At 46.9% G+C, this 15,449-nt stretch overlaps 1 protein-coding gene across 2 annotated transcripts in view; it reads left to right on the top strand.

Moving 5' to 3' along the window:
* Window positions 1-15,449, top strand: part of CNTN5 (contactin 5) — an 897,557-nt gene that overhangs the window by 522,328 nt on the left and 359,780 nt on the right. The gene's annotated exons all lie outside the window — the stretch shown is intronic.

Genomic DNA, 15,449 nt, shown 5'->3' with positions numbered 1-15,449 from the left:
TGACATTTTCATTCCATAGTGGAAAGTCAGAAATGACGTGGTTGTCGTTTCTGTTAAATATTGGCAGAATCAATATCATAACAGAAAGTTATGTTGGGATGTTATATTTATATAGAATCATAGAGTTGGAAGGAACCTCCAGGGTCATCTAGGCCACTCCCCTGCACAATGCAGGAAATTCACAAATACCTCCCCCTAAATTCACAGAATCTTCATTGCTGTCAGATGGCCATCTAGCCTCTGTTTAAAAACCTCCAAGGAAGCTGTTCCATATGTATCTTGTGGAGACTATTCTCAGCTTCCACCACACCACAGCCTGCAGCACCAGATCTAGATTTTCTGGGACACAGTCAGGCCGGCCGTCCATCAGTAAATAGAGTTGGGTGTCATCAGCATATTGGTGACAGCCCAACCCATACCTTCGGGCAAACTGGGCAAGGGGGTGCATGTAGATGTTGAACAACATCGGGGAGAGAACTGCCCCCTGTGGCACCCTGCAATTAAGTTGGTGCCTCCGGGACAGTTCTTGCTCAATCGCCACCCTTTGTCCCCAACCATCAAGGAAAGAGGAAAGCCATTTCAAGGCCAACCCCTGAATCCCCGCGTCGGCGAGGCGGCAGGTCAGTAACCGATGGTCGACCGTATTGAACGCAGCCAAATTGGTCTAACAACATCAGCACTGCCGAGCCTCCTCGATCCAGATGCCGCTGGAGGTCATCCATCAGGGCGACCAAGAGGGATCTATTTACGATGTCCTGTATAGGACATCTAAGCTCCCTCTGGCAAGCTTTAATTAGCCAGGAAGGGCAAGGGTCCAGATCACAAGTCATTGGGCATACAGTGGAGAGGATTCTGTCAATTTCCTCCAGACTGAACACGTTGAAGCAATCCAGAGCTAGTCCAGAAGACAGGCATGGGGACTTGAGTTCACATATTGTTTCCAATGTGGCGGGGAGGTCGCAACGGAGAGACGAGTTTTTATCTGCAAAAAATTCCACAAAAGCCTCACAACCTATCTCTAATTCTCTAGCATTTGGCGTACCATGCAGCAGCGTTGTAAGAGTCTGAATTGTCCTAAACAATTGTGCCAGGCACGAATTTGCAGACGCAATCTTGGCCGCAAAGTAAGTTTTCTTTGTGGCTTTGACTGCCATCTCATAGGATCTCATAAACTCTCTATAAGATGTTCTAGTCTCTTCGTCTCGAGTACACTGCCATTGCCTCTCTAGCTATCTGAGCCTTTGTTTCAGCTGCCACAATTCCGGGGTGTACCATGGTGCCATCTTAACATGAGGGCACAGAGGGTGCCGAGGTGTGATCTCATCAATGGCTCTAGAAAGCCGGACATGCCAGGACTCAACCAGGTCATCGAAAGAATTGCCAGGGGGCCAGGGATCCTGTAGAGCCATCTGGAACCATTTAGGTTCATCAGGCTCTGCGGGCAAGCCAAAATATGCTCGCCACCTAAACGGGCTTGGGGTGGGACATCCATACGAGCCCTAAGGGCAAGGTGGTCCAGCCATGGCACTGCTTCCACAATAATATCTGCCACCACAATGATCAAGTCTAATTTGCCCCGCCTGGTGGGTGGGTGGGTGATGTAACAAGTTGGGAGAGTCCCAGTGTCGCCATGGATGACACTAGGTCCATCGCCTGGCTGGAGGCCACATCGTCAGCATGGACATTGAAGTCGCCCAGGATCACTAGCCTTGGGTACTCCAATGCCCAGCCTGCTACGGCCTCCATCAGGGATGGTAAGGCGCTGGCCGGTGCGTTAGGCAGACGGTACACCAGCTGTATTGCCAACCCTTCCCCCACATCCCACGCCAGACCAACACATTCAATGTCATTGATCTCTGGGGCCAGGAGCGCCCAAAAGGAGTAAACCTTTTGTATGAATAGGGCCACTCCTCTCCCCCACCTGCTAGTCCGTGATTGGTGAAAGACTGAGTATCCCGGGGGAGCCATTTGGGAGAGAGCTACAGTCTCTCCGTCTCACACCCAGGTCTCAGTCACGCAAGCCAGGTCCATGTCCTGCTCGAGTAGAAACTCTCAGAGGACTGAGGTCTTATTATTTATGAACCTGGCATTGCATAACACCAATGACAGAGACGAGTAATTCAACCTGATCCCACCACCTGCCACCATCAGGATGGGACACAGACTGGAAGGCGACCGAGCACCTCCATGTCTCCATCTCCTTCCCTTATAACAATGTCTGTTCCCACCGTCATACCTTCACCTCCCCAGAAGTACTGGAATCCCCAGGCCGGTCATCCCCCCACTGATCTCCGCAGTAGCCTCAGAATAATATATAAATGGGATGCCCTGCTTACAATCCTGTATTATTCTAGTTTCTAATTTCTTCTCTCCCTTCCTTTGCTAGCTAAAATACAGCCACCCCAATCAGCCTACCATTCCTGCTAATTAACTTCTCCTAAATATTTAATTAATTCTAAAACCCCTCTCAACTACAGCCCAATTAATTAGCTAATAAATAAATCAATTTATCCTTGATGGCCAATTAAATTCTAAGCCCCAACCATCCACTAATTTATACTCTCCCCCAACTCAATTAGCCAGTTATTCAATCAAATTTCTCAGTAGCTAATTAATTCAAATAACCAAATTCCAACCCAGTTTATAATTCCTCTTCCCAATTTATCAACCACTAATGCAATAGGTTCAATTAATTTAGCAGCTAATAATCACAAAAACATAAATTTAAATCCCATAGCTAGCAATGGAAGACTTGAATTAAGTGAATAATCACTAAAGTGCAGATTGTAGTAAGTGCTGAGATGAAAGTGCTGAGAATTAAAGTGCTAAGATGGTAAAGCAGAGATGTTTAAAGTGTGGTCTATGTGCAGGAACCTCTTATGTCCTATAAGTCTCCACTAATCAGCAGGCACAGAGGGGGTTAGAGACCCTCCCTGTGTCTCCTGGCTGTCAAAAATTCTTCAGCGGAGGACTAAATGCAATATTACCGAGCTGAGCACAATCCAAGCAGCTGCTTCGTTGGAAGTTGCAGCTGAGTAGCAGTGTTAGTATTGACAGCAGCAGCTAGGGGGGTAGTCCAGAGGTCGCCAGATATAATTTCTGCGGATGAGCAGTCGTCCAGGGAACAGTCGTCCAGGGTAGTCCAGGAAATCGCTAGTTGAAGATCGCGACAATCCCGACTACCACCAAGCTTGAATTCATGACTAAGCAGGCAGGAGCAGTAGGTTGAATGACTGGCTGATACTGCCACTAAGATGGTGCTCACAGCTAAGTAGTGCCGGGCGAGGACGTAGGCCAAACTGCTGCTGTGTAGAACTTGCAGTGGGGCTTGCGGCTGGGAGAGTCGGTGAGTTCTCCTCATCAGAGCGAAGGTCAGCTAGGAGGGATGGCAAGTTTTCCTTGTCCGAACGAGTTTTCCACTGTAACAGCAGTTGCTGCTGGCTCCGTTCCTCGTTTGAGACTTGGGTCGCTCCACTTTTCCCTGGGCTCGTCCGTCCTCCTCAGCACAGCCCGACCCGGACCGGCACCACCGCCGCTCCTTCCCTGTGACCTGGAGAGCCACACACTCCACCCCACGGCCTCACTTGTCTTCCGTAGTGCCGCTAGGCCAGCTCGGCAGAGGCCACAAGCATCTTCCTATGCAAGTTTTACAGGGGAAAGAGGTCCACAAAATGTGTAGGTTTCTTCTGTGCAGTCGACCGCAAAGGCACATTATTAAATCCACCATTCAGTTTTAGGAAATACAGCATGAGGATCCAGTGGATCACAAAACACCAGGCTGAGATTTTTGGCCATGTAACTCAGGTGATCATCTGGCATGCTGAGCTTCAGAGTTCCAGGCTTAGGTTGGAGGCATCTTGTGCTGTCTAATCAACTATCCTCACAGCAGGTGGAATAAATAATGGAAGAAGAAGAATGGGATTTTATACCCTGCTTTTCTCTACCTTAAGGAGTCCCAAATGGCTTACAATCTCCTCCTCTTCCTCTCCCCACAGCAGGTACCTTGTGAGGTAGGTGGGGTTGAGAGCATTCTAAGAGAATTTTAACTGGCCCAAGGTCACCCAGCAGGCTTCATGTGGAGGAGTAGCGAATCAAACACAGTTCTCCAGATTAATGTCCACCATTCTTAACCACCCAGCCGTGCTGGGGTATTCTAAACTCAAAGTGAGTATTCTAAGCCTGTTACCTGCAGGAATTTATTACTTTCACCCAGCGCCCATGCACAGTTGACATTCGTGCTTTCAGTTATGCTTAAAATTTAAAAAGCTTCCGGGAAACAAATTTGCTTTTTTATTTGTTCTATACGGCATGAATAAGTACAGATTAACAGATCCTAGCATGCAAATTTATCATCTTGTATGACGAGAATAAATCACGCGTGCAAATCGTACATCACAGTCCTGAAATGGGATACAAATGCCATGTTAAAACGGCATTCTAATACTGAATGATTGGAAAGGCACCAAACAAGCTTTTTGATGTATTGTCTTTTGGTCTAGGGCAGGGCTGACAGAAATCCCTACCCTAAGGCACAAGTTTGTACGACTGACTGACGATTGCTAGACACTTTCTCGGAAACATCTCACAAAGGAGTTTCATGTGCAGCTTATTCCAGAACTGAGTACTCGATAGGAAACCTTTCTGCTTGTTCCTTTATCTTCAAGCCTGGTTATCTTCGTCTTCCTACTTGAAATGTTAGCACATTGGGGTTATCAAAGAACACCTAGCTGGGAAACGGAAAAATTATTGCAAGCAATGTTAAGAACACAAGAAAAGCCCTGTTGGCTCAGACCAATGCATCAGGCCATCTACTCCAGTATCCTGTCTTACACAGTGACTAACCAGTTCCTCTGGATGATCAACAACAGGGCATAAAGGACAAGACCTTCTCCTAATGTTGCTTCCTGGCTCTGGGATTCAGAGGATCAGGGCTTCTGAATGTGGAGGTTCTCCTCAGCCACCATAACTAGTAGCCATTGATAGACTTGTCCTTCATGAATCTATCTAATCCCTTTTAAAGCTTTATCCTGCGGCCCTCACTACATCCTCTTGTAGCAAATTCCACATTTTAATCACTCTCAGTGTCAAGTAGCAATGTTAAGCCTCATTGAATTACATGGAATTTACTTCTCTGCAGACCTGTTTAGGATGGCTTCTGCAGTGGTTTTTATTAGGTTTCTAAATGACACCACTATGATTTGAGCATGCTATGGTAATTAAGAATGATAGAATTCTGTCCCGATTTCCTTGGAGAAGAAAACATCTGTTCTTGGGATGTTCAAACACCTGCTACTTCCATTCACATCCTCTTCACCACTTGGGATTTTCTTGATGTACTGTTTGTCTGTTCATCAACCTGTTTATGGCTGTTCAGCTAGTTGCTTCAACGTATTCCTTCCGAATTTCACAGTGCAATCAGCTTTTTGCGCATGTGTATCCTCTCATAGGTTCTACTCTCTGTCTTTTCTTGTGGTGCTACTCTGATGGGCAAGGAGTTGTTTAAAGAATCAAATTGTCAAGTAAAATAAAAATGAATCCGTCATTAAAAAATCCAGTGGGTTTTTTTTTAAATCCTGATATTCAGTAGTCGTCTTAGTAACATTCATGGCAGCCAATCTGTTTGAAACTGTAGCATTCCTGCGCATGTGAAGTTTAAAAAAAAAAATCTGATGCAACCTGTCCAGCAAGCATTTGAATTGGCTGCTGCCAAACTAAACAACCACAGTGATTGGCTCACATCTGAATATCACAGACGAGTACAATGCATTTTCCTGTCAAGCATATTTGCAGCAAAATTCATGGCATCTTTAAGAACATAAGAAAAACCCTGCTGGATCAGATCAGTGGTCCATCTAGACAGGTATCCTGTCTCACACAGTGGCCAGCCTGTTCTGTGGAATGTCAGCAACAGGATATAGAAGACAAGGCCTTCCCTCGATGTTGCCTCCTGGCTAGGGTTGCCAAGTCTAATTTAAGAAATATCTGGGGACTTTGGGGGTGGAGCCAGGAGACTTTGGGGGTGGAGCCAGGAGACATTAGGGGTGGAGCCGAGATCAAGGCTGTGACAAGCATAATTGAACTCCAAGGGAGTTCTGGACATCACATTTCAAGGGACGGCACACCTTTTCAATGCCTTCCTTCCATAGGAAATAATGAAGGATAGGGGCACCTTCTTTTGGGGCTCATAGAATTGGACCCCCCTGGTCCAATCGTTTTGAAACTTGGGGGATATTTTGGGGAGAGGCACTAGATGCTGTACTGAAAATTTGGTGCCTCTACCTCAAAAAACAGCCCCCCCAGAGCCTTGGATACCCACAGATCAGTTCTCCATTATTTTCTATGGGAATAAATCTCCATAGAGAATAACAGTTCCCAGCAGGCATTTCCCTCCCCTCCCCCCAGTTTCTGACGACCCTGAAGCGGGGGGAGGGCCTCCAAACCGGGGGATCCCCTGCCCCTACCTGGGGATTGGCAACCCTACTCCTGGCACTGGTATTCAATAAAAGTACATTATCTCAAAGTTTCAATATTTATCTTTATACTTATGCACAAAATGGAACAAACCATATGGTTTGAGAAAAAAGCAATGTCTGTCCTTCTAACCAGCCCAAATTTTTGGTATCCTGACAGGAGTAATATTCAGACTGCAGGCCTAAGTTGCTTATGTCTTATGCACTCATGGCTGAAACTACAGGACTCCTGGAGGTAGGAAAGAGACAGGGCTTTTTTTTTGTAACAGGAACTCCTTTGCATATTAGGCCACACACCCCTGATGTAGCCAATCTTCCCGGAGCTTACAGTAGGTCCTGTACTGAGAGCCCTGTAAGTTCTTGGAAGATTGGCTACATCAGGGGTGTGTGGCCTAATATGGAAAGGAGTTCCTGCTACAAAAAAAATCCTGGAAAGAGATATTACATGGCAGGGAATGCAGCTTGCAGACATACTATGTTTCTCTCTAATTGCAGGGGATTAGACTAGTACACCTAGTAGAAAAGCAGCAAACAGCAAAAGTGTGTTACAGCTTCCCCACTGAAGTGGGGTCTCCAGAGCCCTGGTGTGGCCATCCGACCTTGCCTTTCAGCTGTCACACACATCCATTTTTGGTCACGAAGCTGAACAAAATAGGGTTGCAAGCCTCCAGGTGGGTATGCCAATATGAAAAAAAAACTTGAGACCAATTTCCCACTAAACTTAGGCCACTCTCACTCTCCTCTTCTCTGCGAGGCTGCTGCTGGATTTTGCACAAACTGCCCCGGACCAGTGAGTTGCTCTGCCTCTCTTCAAGTTCTCTCTGCAGCAGGCAGGATCCTCTGAAAACCGGTTTCTGTCTGCTGCAGAGGGAACTTGAAAAGGGGCAGGGCAACTCGCCTGTTTGGGACAGCTTGTGAGAAATTCAGCAGCAGCCCCACAGGGAAAAGGAGCAACGAGACAGAAACAAGGTGACCGATTTTGCATTCAGCTTACTCTGCTGTCACGTTGCTCTTCTCTGCGCAGCGTCCATAGGATTTCCCACTATCTGCGCCGGAGTTACAGGAAACGTTGCAGCTTTCGCACAGCGAACGGAAACCACTAAAAACCTGTTTCTATTCACTGCGTGAAAGCCACTACACTTCCTCAACTCTGGCAGTGGGAGATAGTGGTAAATCCGACGGATGCTGCGCAGAGAAGAGGAACGTGACAGCGGGGTAAGCTGAGTGCGAAATAGGTCAGTGAATGGGAAATAGGTCAGACTTAAAATCACTATGAATCCTAATAACCTACCAAAACAATTAGAAAATGTATTTGTACGAATATCCATATACAAGAATATGCAGATGCATTGAAGGTAGTGATTCCAATGAAGCTTGAAAGGCTATTAGAGACAATGCTCCTAATAAAGTTGGTGTTCAGATGTCCGTACAGTGCAGGTTCACAATTCTGTTAATCCCATAAAGCAATGAATGCACGACAGGACCGCCGAATTTTCCTTCCTGTTTGCCAGTTGGAGAAACCATTGGGGACTTACGGTCCCATTGATAATGTACTTTCAAGTTTATGTCTTCATTGACTTATTTGAACTTTATCAATAAGCCCATGACTAACAAAAGATCTGAAACAGGAAGGAAAATTCAGTGGTCCTGTATGTATGGACATTGGAATATCAACTTTATTAGGAGCATTGTCTCTAACAGACTTTCAAGCTTCATTGGGAGCATTGCCTTCAAGGAATTTGCATATTTTTGTATATTGATATTTGTATGAATATATTTTTTCTAATTTTTTAGTAAATACATTTTATGTAGATTATTAAGATTCATAGTATTTTTAAGTCACAAGGGTTTTTTTTCATTTTGGCATAGACTTAGTGTGGTGTACCTCATAATGAGAACCAGTTTGGTGTAGTGGTTAAGTGTGTGGACTCTTATCTGGGGCAACTGGGTTTGATTCCCCACTCCTCCACTTGCACCTGTTGGAATGGCCTTGGGTTAGCCATAGCTATCGCAGGAGTTGTTCTTGAAAGGGCAGCTGCTGTGAGAGCCCTCTCAGCCCCACCCACCTCACAGGGTGTCTGTTGTGGGGGGAGAAGATATAGGAGATTGTAAACCACTCTGAGACTCTGATTCAGAGATAAGGGCAGGGTATAAATTTGCAGTCTTCTTCTTCATCAGTATTGTAGCATCCAGGTGGGGCATGGAGATCCCCTGCTTTTCCAACTGATCTCCAGCTGGTAGAGATCAGCTCCCCTGTAGAAAATAGCTGCTTTAAAGGGTGGACTCTATGGCATTGCACCATGCTGAGGTAGGCTTCCCAACCCTCCCGCCCTGGCGGGGGACCCCAGGATTTCCAGCCTCTTCCCCCGCTCCCCAAAAAAACGGAAGTGGGGGGAGGGGGAAATGGCGCCAAGGAGCGGGCGACGCCGCTGCGCAGCTGCCGCCTCTTCCCCGTAGCCTGAGCCCATCTCGGAGGAGCAGCTACGGAGAAGCGTGGCGAGCCTCAAATCTGGGTCCTTCTAGGACCCCGAGCAGCAACGCTGGAGGAGCGAGAGCAGGCCGGACTTGCGCCCTGCCCCTCCACTCCCTGCAGGGGCGAAGGCGACCTGTGTGGGCAAGGGGGGCGGGAGGGGAGCTGCGCTGGTAGCCGGAGGGAGAGGCCCTCCTTGCCTTCCCTGCTGGCTGGTAGGGTTGCCAATCCCCAGGTGGGAGCAGGGGATCCCCCGGTTTGGAGGCCCTCCCCGCTTCAGGGTCATCACAGCCTTGATCTTGGCTCCACCCCTAATGTCTCCTGGCTCCACCCCCAAAGTCTCCTGGCTCCACCCCCAAAGTCCCCAGATATTTCTTGAATTGGACTTGGCAACCCTATGCTGAGGCCCCTCCCCTCCCCAAACCCCACCTTTTCCCAGATCCACCTCCAAAGTCTCCAGGTATTTTTCAACACAGACCTGGCAACCCTAGAGCAAAATATTCCAGAGGAAGGGCTTCCACTGCTTGTACACTAATGTTAAAACTTCTCTGTTTCTATAAGATGAGTTGTGATTAACATGCTCGAACGTCGCATTGCTTTGTTTGAAGCAGGAGGCAGCTGGAATAATTTTGTCACATTTCAGAAGTACTCCACAATAACAAATACTCTCTCCAGATACAGTAATTTTTAATGACTTGCCGCGATTCTCTGCATAAAATTGTCACGGTGCCATATTAACTTATTACCATGCTGATAAGGTCTTTGAATTGATAATGTGACATCTCCGACTTCCCTCGCATCCAGCTGAGTTTAGACTCTGAGAGCTGCTAGCAATCTATCAAAAGTTTAGGTTTTTACCAATTTGTATCAAATGCAAAATGAATTTAAAGAAGAAAACAGCGAGTTTTCCCATGCTGTTTCCATCTTCAAAGTCTCCATATACCAACCTTATTAAATTGATAGCATGCATCTAAATACAGAGCACTCTGCTTTCCAGGGCTTTGGGATGATTTATAGCTGGAACGTTTCCTTATAGTTCCCCCTCCCCTCCCCTTTGCAGCACTTGCTTATAAGTTGGAATCATTTAATTTAGGACTCTGCAGGGAATTGCTCTGTTGAGTAGAGGATCTAATGGTGCCCCGTATCTTTGATATAACTAGGAGGGGAGGGTGCATCCAAATTCCCTCTCCCTCCAGAGGGCTTTTTGCTTTTTTTGAGCAGGAATGCACAGGAACACAGTTCTGGCTGGCTTGGTGTCAGGAGGTGTGGCCTAATATGCGAATGAGTTCCTGTTGAACTTTGTCTACAAAAAAAGCCATATGTGAAACAATGGTGACATCAAGGGGTGTGGAAAAAGTTCCTGCTGGGCTTTTTCTACAAAAAAACTCTGGCAATTCCTGTTTAGTTTGTTCTGTTTGCAAAGTAGAACCCATTCTTTAGTTTTATTTAGAGCACTTCCTTAATGCATATTCTGCCATTCCCTCAAGGTGATTCCCATACATCCCCCCCAGCCCCCCAAAAACTACACACATAATATGACAATAGAATTCATTAAATGTTGATCAGTGTTCATGAAATTGATCATTTTATCCATACCTCAAATAAATAGCATAGCCTACAATCAAGTTGAGAATCAATAGAAGGCCTTTTGAAACCACACTTCTTTATGTACTGTCCAAAAGACAGCAAGGAAGATGAAGATGCAGGCCCTGCCTCACTTGGCAACGCATGGGTCAAAAGTGGAGCCACCACCAAAAGTGTCCTGCTCCGAGCTGACAATCCTGCTTTAGGAAATTCCTGCAGATTTGGGGGTGGATGGAAAGGGAGCTCAGCAGTGATGTGATGCCCTCTGAAGCTGCAGGTTCCTCCAGGGGAAATTATTTGTGTAGTCTGGAGATCAGTTGTAATTCTAAGAAAACTTCAGGCTACACCAGGAGGTTCACAATCCCATTCCTATCAGTTGATACAAACTCCCTGTAAGAAGCATCAGGGACCAGAAGCTGCTGAGAAGAACAGAGTGGATGGATTCATATAGGAAGAGAAGATGATGATGATGATGATGATGATGATGATGATGATGATGATGATGATGATGATGATGATGATGATGATGATGATAATAATAATAATAATAATAATAATAATAATAATAATAATAATAATAATAGATTTATACCCTGCCCTTCACTTCGAATCCCAGAGTCTCAGAGTGGCTTACAATCTCCTTTATCTTCCTCCCTTTACCAGACACCCTGTGAGGTAGGTGGGGCTGAGAGAGCTCTCACAGAAGCTGACCTTTCAAGGACAACTCTGCAAGAGCTATGGCTGACCCAAAGCTGCAAGTGGAAGAGTGGGGAGTCAACCCCAGTTCTCCCAGATAAGAGTCCTCACACTTAACCACTATACCAGATTGGTTCTTTGGGCATCTGGATCTCAGAAAGGGTGGGGGATGGAAACTTACTGGAATGGCGACATTTCGATGTCATTTCCAGACACTTAGCTGTAGGGCTATTTTTGTAGAAAAGGCACAGCAGGAACTCATCTGCATATTAGGCCACACCCCCTGATGTCACTATTGTTTCACATAGGGCTTTTTTGTAGAAAAAGCCCTGTAGGAACTCATTTGTATATTAAACCACACCCCCTGACCCCAAGTCAGCTGGAACTGCGTTCCTGCTCAAAAAAAGCCCTGCTTAGCTGGAATCATGTTGCTGGCTGCTCTAGCATTCACTTGAAACTTTGATTAGGTGATGCAGTGACATCGCTTCTGGTTCAGTGGCCAGTAATGATGTCATGAAATTGGGGAATGCCATTTTGGCTTCCATATTTTCTCCCCACTACTCCCTGGAAAGAGGGAAGGGAACAGGGGTGGGAGTTCCTGCACTCCCACCTGGTAAATGTAAGCCTAGTCCCAGACCATTGAAAGGCTTCAAAAATCAGAACTGGGGATGTGTAATTCAGATTCAGAAATATTCAGAATTCATTGAGTAATGCCACAGCTGGCATATTCCAAATATTTATTTACCATAGTATTTTATAATTCCAGATACTCAGAAGAATTCCAGATATTTGGAATACTACATAAAGCAGGCTGGGCTGCGTGAAAAATGGAAATGAAACATGCATAGGCAGGGCTTTTTTGGCAGCAGGAACTCCTTTGCATATTAGGCCACACACCCCTGATGTAGCCAATCCTCCAAGAGCTTACAGGGCTGTTAGTACAGGGCCTATTGTAAGCTCCAGGAGGATTGGCTATATCAGGGAGTAGGGTTGCCAAGTCCAATTCAAGAAATATCTGGGGACTTTGGGGGTGGAGCCAGGAGACTTTGGGGGTGGAGCCATAAGCAAAATTGTGACAAGCACAATTGAACTCCAAAGAAAGTTCTGACCATCACATTTAAGGGGACTATATATCTTTTTAATGCCTTCCTTACATTAGAAATAATGAAGGATAGGGGCACCTTCTTTTAGGGCTCATAGAATTGGACCCCCTGGTCCAATCTTTTTGAAACTTGGAGAGCATTTTGAGGAGACCCATCAGATGCTACGCTGAAAATTTGATACCTCTACCTCAAAAAACCGCCCCTCCAGAGCCCCAGGTACCCCGGGATTAATTTTCCAATATTAATTCTCCAGCAGACATTTCCCTCCCTCCCCCCTCCCTGTTTCTGATGACCCTGAAACTCCGGAGGGCCTCCAAACCAGGGCTCCCCTGCCCCCACCTGGGGATTGGCACCTCTACTCATGAGTTGCTGAACTTTCAAGTTTTTCACAGTAACATAGGGTAACCAAAGGATCAAGTTTATCTTCACACAGTGCAAAGGACCTCTGCAAGGATTGTACAACAAACGGAGGGTCTGGGCTTCTTTCACAGCCATGTTATTCTGCCTCTTCCCTCTCCCCCACTCTCCTTCAGCCTTAAAGACGCAGACACACCATCCAAAGAGGAAGGCTTTCTCAAGCAGAGACTGAAGCCTCCAGAGGCGGAAGATCATATGGTGGCTGTAGGGGTGGGGCTTCTCCCTGCTGGCCAGCTGACTGGGGGCGGGAAGGGAGCCTGGGAAAGCGGGAGAACCCCTGCTGGGACCTGGGGATTGGCAAGCCTATCAGGGAGGTGTGGCCTAATATCCAAAGGAGTTCCTGCTACCAAAAAAAAGCCCTGTGCCCAGGCAATGTGGCCCCAAGATTGGTAGAGGCAAGAAACTGAGTGTCCCCTGACTGATTTTGCCGGGGGAAGGAGGACAGTCCTAATAGCAATATCTGTGATTGATGTTTGTCTACACTTGTGGAACCCTAGGGCTTGCACAGGCAACATAAATCGCTTTCCCATTCATCCTTTCAAACTGGAAGGCAGGCACAGCTGTTTTATTTTTTTTTTCTTTTGTATTTTTTATGAGTGTGTGTCTGTGTTCGCACCGGGAAGTCATGGCAACCTCTGGTCATTGTCTCCTATTGGGGTCCTGGAGGATATTCAGGGAGGTGACTGAATAAAGCCTGCCCGCGTCCTCCTGACTGGTAGTATATTCCAAGGAGGCTTCCCATCCAAGTGTTTGCCAGAGTCAACCCTGCTTAGTTTCTGAGATCTGGCTTGCCTGGGCTATCCAAGTCAGGGTTGGGCACAGCTGCTTAGAATCCTCCTGCTTCCCCAGCCATGTCCTCTGCATGCTGAAACAGTCTGTCCCTCTATTGTTGGGAGTCATTTCCCACCCTTCTGTCACTAATTGTCTGCTACTAGACAAACTAGGTGATTGTCTAGGGTGCTGGTCTTCCGGGGGTGCCCCGTGGCGCAGAGTGTTAAAGCTGCAGTACTGCAGTCGGAGCCCTCTGCTCACGACCTGAGTTCGATCCCAGCGAAAGCTGGTTCAGGTAACTGGCTCCAGCCTTCCATCTTTCCGAGGTCGGTAAAATGAGTACCCAGCTTACTGGGGGGGAAGTGTAGATGACCGCGGAAGGCAATGGCAAACCACCCTGTAAAAAAGGTCTGCCGTGAAACCGTTCTGAAAGCAGTGTCACCCCAGAGTCGGAGATGACTGCTGCTTGCACAGGGGACCTTTCCTTTCACATGAGTGATGTTATTATTACAAGGGGGGGGGGGGACCAGAAGTTAGTTTTGCCTAGGACGCAGGACAGTCTAGGGCCAGCCCCAGCTACTAGCAGTGCTGTTCAGAGAATCCACTTGTTTTGGCACCTGCTATATTCTGTTTCGCCCTGACCTGGATAGCCTAAGCCAGCCCAATCTCACCAGATCTCCGAAGCTAAGTAGGGTCAGTCCTGGGTAATATTTGGATGGGAGACCTCTAAGGAATACCAGCATCAGAACGTTGAGGCAGGCTCTGAACATCTCCTGCGTTGAAAACCCTATAAGGTCACCATATAAGGTCACCATATGTCAGCTGTGAGTTGACAGCACTTTCCTCCATCACCATCATCCTCTTTTTCTCTGTGCCATGCCCAGTGCTGCCCTGGCGGTTGCAGTGCTTGCTCAGTGCCCAGGCAGTGCTGCGTAGCAACTGTAAGTATTGCTGTGCATTTGCTACATCTATTAGGGTTGCCATAGGCTCTAGGAATAGTGGGAAACTTTGTAAAAAAGGGATTTGCTTACTTTTAGTGGGAAATGTCTACTTTCTATTGAAGAAGAAGAAGAAGATATTGGATTTATATCCCGCCCTCCACTCCGAAGAGTCTCAGAGCGGCTCACAATCTCCTTTACCTTCCTCCCCCCCAACAGACACCCTGTGAGGTGGGTGGGGCTGGAGAGGGCTCTCACAGCAGCTGCCCTTTCAAGGACAACCTCTGCCAGAGCTATGGCAGACCCAAGGCCATGCTAGCAGGTGCAAGTGGAGGAGTGGGGAATCAAACCCGGTTCTCCCAGATAAGAGTCTGCACACTTAACCACTACACCAAACTAGCTCTCCAAACTTGATGTAAAAGGGATTCCATTTTTTTTTTTTTTTTAAAAGTCTGAAGGCAGGGACGGTGATTCCATATTGTCAATTGAATGTTGCTTCTGCTGCACAGCCCTAGTGAAAATCCATGAACCTAAAACTGAGCTCGGGAATAAAACTGTAAGCCAGTGCAAATGATCCAATACGTGTGTACTCCGATTGGAGCAATTTGTACCTATTGACAAATGAGCTAGGTTTGCCAGTTCTGGATTCTGAAATTCCTGGAGATTTTCCTGCTACAGTTGGCGCTTGCTGACATTCCCAAACTGTCTTCAAAGGCAGACCTATGGGAAACACATTGCAGTAATCCAGCCCAGAGATCACAGTACTGCAGATAAGTGTGACCAGATCAACTGAATCGAGCTGTGGCACAATTCACAAACCAGGTGGAACCTTAGGGGCGGAGGGGGGGGGAGACACGGCTGGCAAAGGCTCACCTGCTTTTCGTTCGTAGAGCCAGTCCAAGGATAACTCTAAAATCTAACCCAATTTGCCAAAGATACCTGACGTAAAATTAGCCCTGCAGTGAGGATTGCCAGGCCCCTGGCGGGCTGGAAGGAGAGC

This window comes from Heteronotia binoei, chromosome 3 (assembly GCF_032191835.1).
Source record: "Heteronotia binoei isolate CCM8104 ecotype False Entrance Well chromosome 3, APGP_CSIRO_Hbin_v1, whole genome shotgun sequence".
Lineage (NCBI taxonomy): Eukaryota > Metazoa > Chordata > Lepidosauria > Squamata > Gekkonidae > Heteronotia > Heteronotia binoei.
This window is presented reverse-complemented; position numbering and strand designations above follow the sequence as displayed.